General features: G+C 47.3%; 1 protein-coding gene and 1 long non-coding RNA gene across 5 annotated transcripts in view; one reads left to right on the forward strand and one right to left on the reverse strand.

Moving 5' to 3' along the window:
* WIPF3 (WAS/WASL interacting protein family member 3) overlaps positions 1 to 4,746 on the reverse strand; it is a 31,802-nt gene extending 27,056 nt beyond the window's left edge. Inside the window, exon 1 of one of the 2 annotated variants that reach the window (XM_082193475.1) lies at positions 4,259 to 4,746. The gene's annotated coding sequence lies outside the window, so the exon portion shown is untranslated. Of the gene's footprint in view, positions 1 to 3,722; positions 4,070 to 4,258 lie in introns of those variants that run through there. The other variant, XM_082193476.1, reaches the window with a different exon arrangement.
* Positions 4,409 to 9,875, forward strand: LOC309515594. Of its 3 annotated transcripts, none has more exons than XR_014212546.1 (3): positions 4,409 to 4,546; positions 7,454 to 7,668; positions 7,810 to 9,875. It is a non-coding gene; the product is annotated as an uncharacterized lncRNA (long non-coding RNA). The 3 variants fall into 3 exon arrangements; XR_014212547.1 differs by lacking the exon at positions 4,409 to 4,546 and adding an exon at positions 5,785 to 6,969; XR_014212548.1 differs by lacking the exon at positions 4,409 to 4,546 and adding an exon at positions 5,785 to 6,493.
* The last annotated feature ends 309 nt before the right edge of the window (positions 9,876 to 10,184 follow it).

Raw genomic sequence — 10,184 nt, forward strand, 5'->3', positions numbered from 1 at the left:
ATTTCTGTTCTCATCCTGAAGCAAAGTTCTTAACCTGAAGCACTATTTCTGGGTTAGCGGAGTCTGTAACCTGAAGCGTATGTAACCTGAGGTACCACTGTACAACAAAGAAAATCTTCTGTGTTGCAAACAGAACACTCTGAACAACAACGAGCAACACGTCGGCTAATAATATACTGACAATATTTTTATAACACTATACTATTTCAAAATTCATAAACAGAAGACATATAATATGGTCATGGAGTCACAAACTAATAAGCATCAAATTAATGTTCCATGAACAGGAATGGTAGGCGTGGTAAATCACTGTTAAAGATCACTGAAATGGAGGCAGAATGCCTTTCCAAAGTCCATTTCCTACAAATGTGAGGTGATGGGTGCTCCAAACGTAGCAATAGGGTGCTGCAAGAACAGCAGCAGACAGAACAGTTCTTCCAGGATAATGAACTGTTTCAATGATAATTCTTCATCAGCAAATTGATTGTCCCCAAAGGTACATCACATGGCCATGGATCAGCAATCACTTAGAAGTGTAGTGAGCTTAGGAGGGAAGATAAAGCAGATACTGCTAAGTATGACAAGAGAAATTTTCTTAGGGTCCATCTGGACATGTATAGTTTCGTGGCAAGCCTCACAACATATCAAGGTACAGATCAGGATAAAGAGATCTTCCCCTCAACTAAAGTTCAGAAGCAGCCTGTTCTCTCCCCAGTTTGCAAGAGAAAAATGAATCTGCAGGACAGTGTGGTCTGATTAGAGTGCCGGACTAGGACCTGGGAGACCAGAGTTCAAAGCAGCAATGAAACTCACTTGGTGACTAGGGGCCAGTCACTGTCCCTCAGTCTAAACTACCTCAGAGGGTTGTTGTTGAAAGGATAAAATGGGGAGGGACACAACTATGTGCTCAGTATTAACTAACCATGACAACAACAACAGAGAGCATGCAACACATTTAAGGTAACATGTAGTTCAACCAAATAGATGACACCTGCTGCAACATCTACCACCTAAAAACGAAGTCTGCATATTTCCTCCCAAAAAAACTACTTTTTAAAACCATATGCAAATGAAATCAAATGGGCAGACCAATCCTAAGGGGTGGGGGAGTGGCGCAGCAGAACCGCTGCCACATCCTAAGCCCAGCCACCTTGTGTCAGTTGAGGTAGAAAGCGGGTGGTTGATGTCCTGTCTTCAACTTCACCAGTTCCTGGCTGGTGTAGCTGAGGGCTTCAATGACTGGACTCCCTGAAGGACCCATGGAGCTCTGGATACAATGGACCCCAAACCACTGACCTACCCCTGAAACACCCCATTTGGGAGCTATTTGCTACCATTTGGTAGGAGAACTGCCAACCATAGTTTTCCATCTCCTTGGGCGTAGTGCAGCGGTCAGCAAGGTTTGCCTCGCCTGGGCCAGTTCACTCCAGCGGAGATCCCTCTGTGGGCCAGATCGCACATGCACATGAGTGCGCGCAGCCGTGATTTCTGGCGTCTGCACAGACACAATTTTTGGCATCTGAGCATGCACAGACGCAATTTCCGGCACCGCAGAAGCGAGTCCCCATGCCGCGCTGCACCAGTTTAGTTCCGCATGCGGGGACTTGCCAAGCTTGGTTCAGGGGCGGCTCATGGGCCAGTTAAACGGCCCCTGTCGGCTGCTTGTGGCCCATGGCACACCTGGCATAGTGGGAGGGTGTCTCTGCTGCAGAAAAGCCACACACACCCCTTGCCTGGGGGGAGCAGTGTTCTCATATCCCAGCAGAGAGGTATCCTAACCACCATCCCATGGCTAGCAGAGACACATCTACAGGGCATTCGTACCATCATCCTATGGCCATCAACATTTCGGGCCCTGAGGTAGGACCACACTCTTAATTAAATCTGATTTGTTTAATTCATTAAGATTTATCCAGTTGGATGGCAGCCCTAATAACAACAGTAATACACCAGTGCATCATCCTTAATTAATGAAATGAATATTCCTGTTCAAGGACAGGCATAAAGCTCAATAAAATATGTATATGCAATTACATCTATTGAATCCGGCACGCTTCAATGGGAGAGAGATACTAGTACCAAATCATTACAAACATCCAAGGCATTCAAATGCCAGCAGAACGCCACAGCCCTAGAACTAATTTACTTTTTTTCTTTTCGGTGACTAGGGCTATCAAGCTTATTAGAACAAGTTTTGCACAGTGCCTAGAAAATGGAGGTCAGAGACTGACTGGGGGTGGGGATGGAATGCGGATAAAAATAAAATGGAGAATTTGATAAGATCTTTTACAACGCTAAATACTTCACATACACACTGTTTCGGTTAGATATAACTTTATAGGCAGCTTGTACACTTTTCTGAGCAGCTCTCAGTGCAATCTGGTACATGTCTACCCAGCAGCAAGTTCTTCTGAGTCCAATGGGGTTTACTCCCAGGTAAGTGGGGATGGGATTGCAGCATATCTCCAAGTTTCTGAAGATGGGCACCTTGCTATTTAATGTGCTCCTTGCAGAAAACATCAGCGTACCTGAAACAGATCCAGTTGCTGCAGACGAGCATCCTTTTGCCAAACACCTGATTTCCCCAACATTTTTTTTTTTAAAAAAAACTCCCTCCAGGCTATTGAGAAGTATGAGGGGTGTTTTCCTTCCTCTTCCAGATGCAAAATTTGCATTTCTGTGTATTAGATTGCCTGCTGGCCTGACTGCCCCCCACCTCCCCCCAGGGAAAACCCACCACAAAGTGACTGTTGTCCACAGCATTTCAATCAGAGATGTTCTGTCCACTATTTAAGCCTTAGTTTTTAAAGCATTAGGCTGCAGCTGCAGCCAACCTGATCCTAGTCTGAAACAGGTGCTCTTACTTACAACAGACGATACACCTTCTTTCCATCTATTCGTTTGGCTCTGCAATTCTTATGAATCTCTTCCATTCAGGATCTAGTATTTATAGTCCCCTCTTTTCAATATAGGGACACCTTTCTTATAAGTAAGAAAATAACTTCATGAAGGGGGGGGGGACAACTCTAGGACTTGATTGACGGGAATATATAGAAGAAAATGGAGCAAAAACTATTATGTACAAGCTCTGAAAGTCATTATCGAGCAATATATATGCAGCATAAAGAAATAATGAAAATAAAAAAGTCCAATGGAACTTATTTTCAAGAAAGCACACTGAGCAGAAGCAGGAAAGAGAGAGAAAGAATGTGCTACATAATTACAGCTACTATAAACAGGTAATCATTAAACTTGCCGGCTCAAAGGAAGCATGTTTCCATATACAGATCCACCTCCACAGGCAAACCTCCCCAAAACCTCCAGGAAAATCCTCCAGTCTCCCAAGAGCTTGGCAATTTCACCTGCAAATTCCATTTCCGAGTATTTTATAAGCAAAAGCAAACATGGCTCCTGTTTGGCAGCCTTTCATAAATAATACAATGATCTATTTCAAGCCTTTGTAATGGACCCACTTTGACAACTGACCAAGCCTATACTTTTTCCAGGGCTGTAAGGCCAGGACAGCTTGAGACTTTATCTTTAAGAAATAACAGCCCAAACCCAGAGAGCCAGACGCAAAAGTCATACATTCAGAAGCAATTCTTCTGAATCTTCCCACGTTTTCCGCACCAGGTTCTGAAGGGGTCCAATAACTCCCTAATGCTGAAAACCAAGTGGGCACTTTAGTAACACTGGCAAAACAACCCCTTTTGGGGAGATACCTGGTCGCTGCGGAATGGGGGAACTTTTCAACAGAGGTGAGCTGAAGAAGAGAGATCTGGATTTGCAAAGGATCTCTGGTCCCCAATGGTCTGACCACCAACAGCAGCAGCATGCCTCCTACTCGCCCGCCTACCGCCTAAAAATTATACTGCTGAAATCAACAAGGCGTCGAGGAACCAGGAGTGGAGTTTTTTCATGTGTGCGCGCGTAAGGAAAAGCAGAGTCCCTTTCTGTTCCTAAAAACAAGCCGCCGATTAGCAGCGCAAAGCCTAGGCGCGTTTACTCGGAAGGAAGCCTCGCTTTGTTCAACGAGCCTTACTCCCCGGCAAGTGCTTTTTCTTAAGGACCTTGGGATCGGGGGCGCCGCTCTCGGCTCCATCCCAGGTAGAGACTTGGAGCGGACAACCGCGCTTCTCTGGTGCGCCCACCTGGACGGCAGGAGAGACAGGTGCGCGCACCACTCTCTCCTCTTGGGTCCCTTTCCCCGCTGAGCCACGACCAAAAAGCGGGGCGACGCCGGGTCCCCAGCACTCACCTGCCCTGCACCGACAAGAGGAGGAGGAGCCGCCGCCGCCGCCGCCTTCTTCCCAGGTCTGGAGTCCGGCGAGAGCGCGGCGCCCCTGCGCCCGAGGAAGGAAGGGGGTGGAGCGCCGAGCCCGCCCTGCCCACAAGTTCTTGCGGGGCCTGGAGAAGCCGCTTAGCTCACACGCCGCCCCGTGGCTTGGCTTGGCTGTCCGGGGTTCCTGGAGGGGCTCGACGGCGCTTGGGGGAGGAGGGAGGGAGAACGCACACAGGTGAAACAGATGGACCAGATGGCGGACAGGTGAGGCCCCGATTTCTGGAAAGAGCCTTGTTTCCCTGCCCGCTAGAGCTCAGTGAAGACTACCGAGCAGCGCTCAGCCCCGGAACCTTTTTCAGCAGCCGAGGTGGAACCAAGAACAACGAGGTTGCTTCTGAGCGTGTGCAGAGCGTGGGCGCAATTGCGTCTGGAGTCAGTGGGAGGGCTCCGATCTGGCGGGGGGGTTTTGTACCACCTACTTGTTTTCAAATCACAAAATCGCAGAGTTGGAAAGGAACCCTGAGATTCATCTAGTCTGATACATATGATCAGCATTTTGAGTGTGAGGCCAATTCCACCCAGAAACTCATTTTTGAAAACAGCTTCTCTCACACTGGAGGGAGGCATTATGGGTTGTCTTCACTCTTGCCCCCTATGCCTTCTTGATTCTTCAGAGCACCTGCATTAATTACAATTTTGGTGCCTGTTTCATGCCTGTATAAAACCTTTGGCAATCCAGACGAGCTGCTTCCTTGAATCTAGTACTTGTCAGCTGCAGAATAAATTGCTTTCGGCTATGGCCAAAGCAAAGGAAATATCATTTTTAAATGGAGGATTTGGCATGGTCAGAAGCGGTTCCCAAAATCCTACCCTGCAGCCCTCAACTAATGGCACAGATTCCTGTCTCCTTTTGTAAACAGCTTTCTAAAGATGATGCTTTGTTTGTCCCAGTCACTTTCTTCTTTCACCACAAATTTAAATGCATTGTTCAATGCATTATTATTAATAATTATTGATAATTATTGCAGGTCTCAGGGTGGGTCACAGGACAAAAATCACAACATAAAAACACAAAGGGCACAATAAAAACAAAAACAACTCAAGCAAAGCTGAAGGGGAGATGTATATGCAAACTGTTTTTACTATACAAAGTAACTCTTCCACCCCCATTTGACAAACTGATGTGACAAAGAGAAGAAATGAACTTAAGAGTGGGAAAGAGCAGGGTAGCAGGAGTGTAAAAAAGAGAAACTTGTTAAGTTGTGGGCGAACATATCAGACGACACAGCGATTCTTCAAACAGCTCTTTATTCTGAGGCCAGAATTGAACTGAGCTGAAGGGCTCAGTCAGCCTGCTTATACCAGTACCTTGTTACTGTAACAACATTCTAAAACTATCCAATCACTGAACGTCACTTTCGATCCTTCATTTGCATAACTATCTACAGTATCCCCTGCTGGCCCAGGGTGAGAACTTCAGTACATAAAACTGAAATTGAGGAATTCACCCATCCCTAGTAGTGAGTCTGGCCACTTGGGAGCCAGTGCTCCAGGTTTGCCACGCCTTGTTCCCCAGAGGTGAGGAACCAAGAGCCATGTTTCCTTCTGCCAACCTCCCGGGGCCCACATACCAGTGGTGGGTGTGGCCAGAGGCAAAAGGGGGCGGGGCAATACATACAAATTCTACTTTTCTACAGAAGGCTAGCTTCTTCACACTCACACATCCCGCTCGTCACCCTCCATCCAGGCAGGCAAAAAAGCTTTATTAGATTTCAAGGCACATTTTAGCCAGGCAAAAACACTGAGCGAGGGGACAAAGCAGGACTGGCCAGAGGTGTGGCTTGAGAGGGGGCGTGCCCTCGGCAGAGTTCTGGGGGGCAGGGAAAGAGCCCCCCCCAGGCCTGAGGCAAAGTCGGATCTATAGGAGCAGGATCGGTGCAGTTGCATCGGGCACAGAGCTTCTGGAGCACTGCAGCTATGACATCCAACGGAAGGCGAGAGGCAGGGACGGATTTTGGCGTTGCGCCGGGTGCCACTGAAATTTGAGACACCAATTTGAGACGCTGCCTGAGGGTCCCCAACTCTGGTCCTCCCTTTGCTGCCCTGGGCCCGTTTCCTTCCTTCTTGTTCTCACAGATGACAACACAGCTGCAGTTGCTACTGCAATCAATCTGCCAAATACAGTGGTACCTCGGGTTACAGACGCTTCAGGTTACAGACTCCGCTAACCCAGAAATAGTACCTCGGGTTAAGAATTTTACCTCAGGATGAGAACAGAAATCGCGTGGTGGTGGCACGGCAGCAGCTGGAGGCCCCATGAGCTAAAGTGGTGCTTCAGGTTAAGAACAGTTTCAGGTTAAGAACAGACCTCCAGAACGAATTAAGTTCTTAACCCGAGGTACCACTGTAACTGTGCCTAGCTCTCGCTGCCTACTGTATCTTAGCTGCAATTTTCACTATCAGCTTTGAACAGCAGTGACATTGGAGCAAGCTCTGCTTCGCCTTTAATTTTTTGCTTGCTTTAAATGTGCCCCAAATTCCTACGTGGGGTTCTGTGGAATATCTTTTGAGGAATGAAACACAACAAAATGCGCTACCTTTGACTGTTCAGAGGCGGATGGCGGGGATGTTGTTGTTGTTTGCACAAAGCACAGCTCTTTAATGCTGTTTGAAAGCAGCAGCATACGGTAAGTATCGCTCCTCCATCTTTCATTTATTAAGGATCTGTGTGTGCAAGCCGTACTGTTTTTCTTCCCTGCAATACTTTGCCTGCTTATGGCCACGCTGTAACCTGAATAACCTCTAAAGAGAAGCCACAATTAGCTTTTCAAGGCTCTTGTCACTGTGCGGGAGAAGGGACTTCCCTCCCTCCCCCTCAGTCCCTTTCACAGGCTGTCAATTACCGACTAAAGTAGTTATAATTGCACCGTATTCTGCCACTTTTCACAGTACGGAAATATCATGCAATCACACCATGTTATTTAGCAGTCGGCACAAATGCAACCCCTGCAAGCTGAGGGACGCAGTTGTGTTAGCAGCACACAAGTGTATATCATCTATGCAAGCATCCTTTATCCTCTTTGCTCCCAGGGACTCTTCTCTCTCACCGCAAGGAATACAAGGGCAAGCAGTTATGCTGCTAATGAAGATTATTTTTAATTCCCTTGACAGCTTGCTACCCCGATGTTGCTTTTACTCCAAGAAGAATACGCACCGAGAATGAAGGTCCTAACAGCAGGTGATTAGGCTGGCCTGTTTGGTACCAACAGCGAGAGGAAGGAAGCAGGAAAAAACCTTGATGTTGTGGATGGAACTACACAAAGTTCATAAGAGAATGTCAGGTAAAGACACTGGAACTTTACCCAAGCATGTGAATGACATCTACAGTGCCAAGGATGGACAAGTTACAGATAGGTAGCCGTGTTGGTCTGCATAGTCAAAATAAAAAAAATCCTTCCAGTAGCACCTTAAAGACCAACTAAGTTAGTTCTTGGTATGAGCTTTCGTGTGCATGCACACTTCTTCAGATACACTGGATGGACAAGACACTTTCCCCACTGTTGCTGTCTCTCAATTCCCCACTTTTTTTTTCTTTGAGAAGCAACACACTCCACCTGATCACACTCCCCTGGCAGAGAATTACTGAGCCTGCATTGTTCAGGAAAATAAATGTTTGGGGGTGAAAAGAACAGTCCTGAAAAACCAGTACAGTGGTACCTCGGGTTAAGTACTTAATTCATTCCGGAGGTCCGTTCTTAATCTGAAACTGTTCTTAACCTGAAGCACCACTTTAGCTAATGGGGCCTCCTGCTGCCACGCAATTTCTGTTCTCATCCTGAAGCAAAGTTCTTAACCCGAGGTACTATTTCTGGGTTAGCTTATCTGTCCGGCATCTGGTCCATCTGTTTCACCTGTGTGTGTTCTCCCTCCCTCCTCCCCTAAGCACCTTTCCTCCCTGGAGCAAAAGGCAGTTTCCCCATTTTATCCTCACAACAGTCCTAAGAGATACTGAGTGAGTGTGACTTCATGGCTACGTGGGGATTTGGACCCAGAACGCTCCGACCACTATGCAAAGAATGACTAGAATAGAATAGAATAGTAATGTTGGAAGGGATCCCAAGGGTCATTGGGTCCACTCCCCTGCAGTGAGGTTTAGTTGGAATCTCCTATCATATCTTGAAGCCACTGGTTTGGGCCCTCTGAAGTAGGAGAAAACAAGGGGCACCACGAATTTGCACCTTGGAGGCTCTTGAAGTGTTGGGGTGGGGTATGTGAATTACTTGTCCGCTTCTTCAAAGAAGAGCTGGGCGTTGAGGGCTGCCGAATTATTTGCAGATTGGTTGTCTACCAATAGGTGGTTTTACATTTCTAAATCCAAGGGGAGGGTGAAAACAGCTTATAATTACCACCATACAAAGAGAAGAAGAAAAGTCAAATCAAGAGCTAGGAGTTGGTTCATTGGTGAGGGTCAGATGCCTTGTCATCAGAGAATGCCTTGTCAACCAGTCAGAGGCAGCTTTGTCAATCCCAGCAGCAGGTATAAAACAGGCCTGCCCAGGCCATAGGATCTATGATCCCTGACCAGTGGTCCTGTTAGCTAGGGATGATGGGAGTTGTAGTCCCAAACATCTGGAGGGCCGAGTTTGCCTATGCCAGCTTTAGAAAGCTGGCGACTATGTGCTCTGTTAGTATTTCTGCATACTTAAAAGAGCTTAGTGATTCCTTATTTTCTCCATACAGCCTATAAGTCATTTGTGAATCATATGGGTAAGTTAACAAGGGGCTGTGGAACTTGTCTGCACTTTTATTTCCACTAGAGGGAGTGCTTGCTATGCCACATGGTTTCTTGTTCCAAATTACTGCTCTCGCATAATGTCCTAACTTCCTTCGGCTCCTTGTCACCCAGAGTGTAGTCCTCTGGGGGCTTGCAGTGTTCTGAAGTAGGCAACCTTTGGAAATAATGGGCACCCTTTAGGATAAAGAATACCTGACAGCTGAACCTACATCAGGAGAAATGTTGGTGGCAGTGGTTCTGTTGGCTGGTTAAGCCCGGACGTCAATCTCTGCAGGAGAGAGCTACATCACTGCGGTGGCATGGCTGTTCATCTGTCTTCCTGATGTCTCTGTTTTAGCTGACTTGCCTCATGGCATTAAAATGCTTCTGTCTGAATAAGCAGCACTGAGGCAACCTGGTGCAAAGGACAACAGGGGTGTGCCTTTTAAGAGTTGCGTAGAAGGGGGCATTGCAGCAGGTGCCGCCTCTTGTCAGAATGATCTCCCCCACAACTCTTAAAGCGACCCTCCTTTCCATGAGCAAGACCCTTTGGAGGGTTCTAAGCAGAGGCTGGATGGTCTGGACCATAAAGAAGGCTGATTGCCAAAGAATTTATGCTTTTGAATGATGGTGCTGGAGGAGACTCTTGAGAGTCCCATGGACTGCAAGAAGATCAAACCTATCCATTCTTAAGGAAATCAGCCCTGAGTGCTCACTGGAAGGACAGATCGTGAAGCTGCGGCTCCAATACTTTGGCCACCTCATGAGAAGAGAAGACTCCCTGGAAAAGACCCTGATGTTGGGAAAGATGGAGGGCACAGGGAGAAGGGGACGACAGAGGACAAGATGGTTGGACAGTATTCTCGAAGCCACCAGCATGAGTTTGACCAAACTGCGGGATGCAGTGGAAGACAGGAGTGCCTGGCGTGCTCTGGTCCATGGGGTCATGACACGACTAAACGACTAAACAACACAAAGCAGAGGCTGGATGGTCATCTGTCATGGATGCAGGGCGGGTGGACTAGATGGCCCTTGGGGCGGGTCCCTTCCAACTCTACAATTCCATGACCGCAGTACCTTCACCATCCCATCAAACATAGCAAATCATCGAAAGGGCTCCTTACTCCC

The sequence above is a fragment of the Podarcis vaucheri genome (genome assembly GCF_965113315.1).
Source record: "Podarcis vaucheri genome assembly, chromosome: 12".
Lineage (NCBI taxonomy): Eukaryota > Metazoa > Chordata > Lepidosauria > Squamata > Lacertidae > Podarcis > Podarcis vaucheri.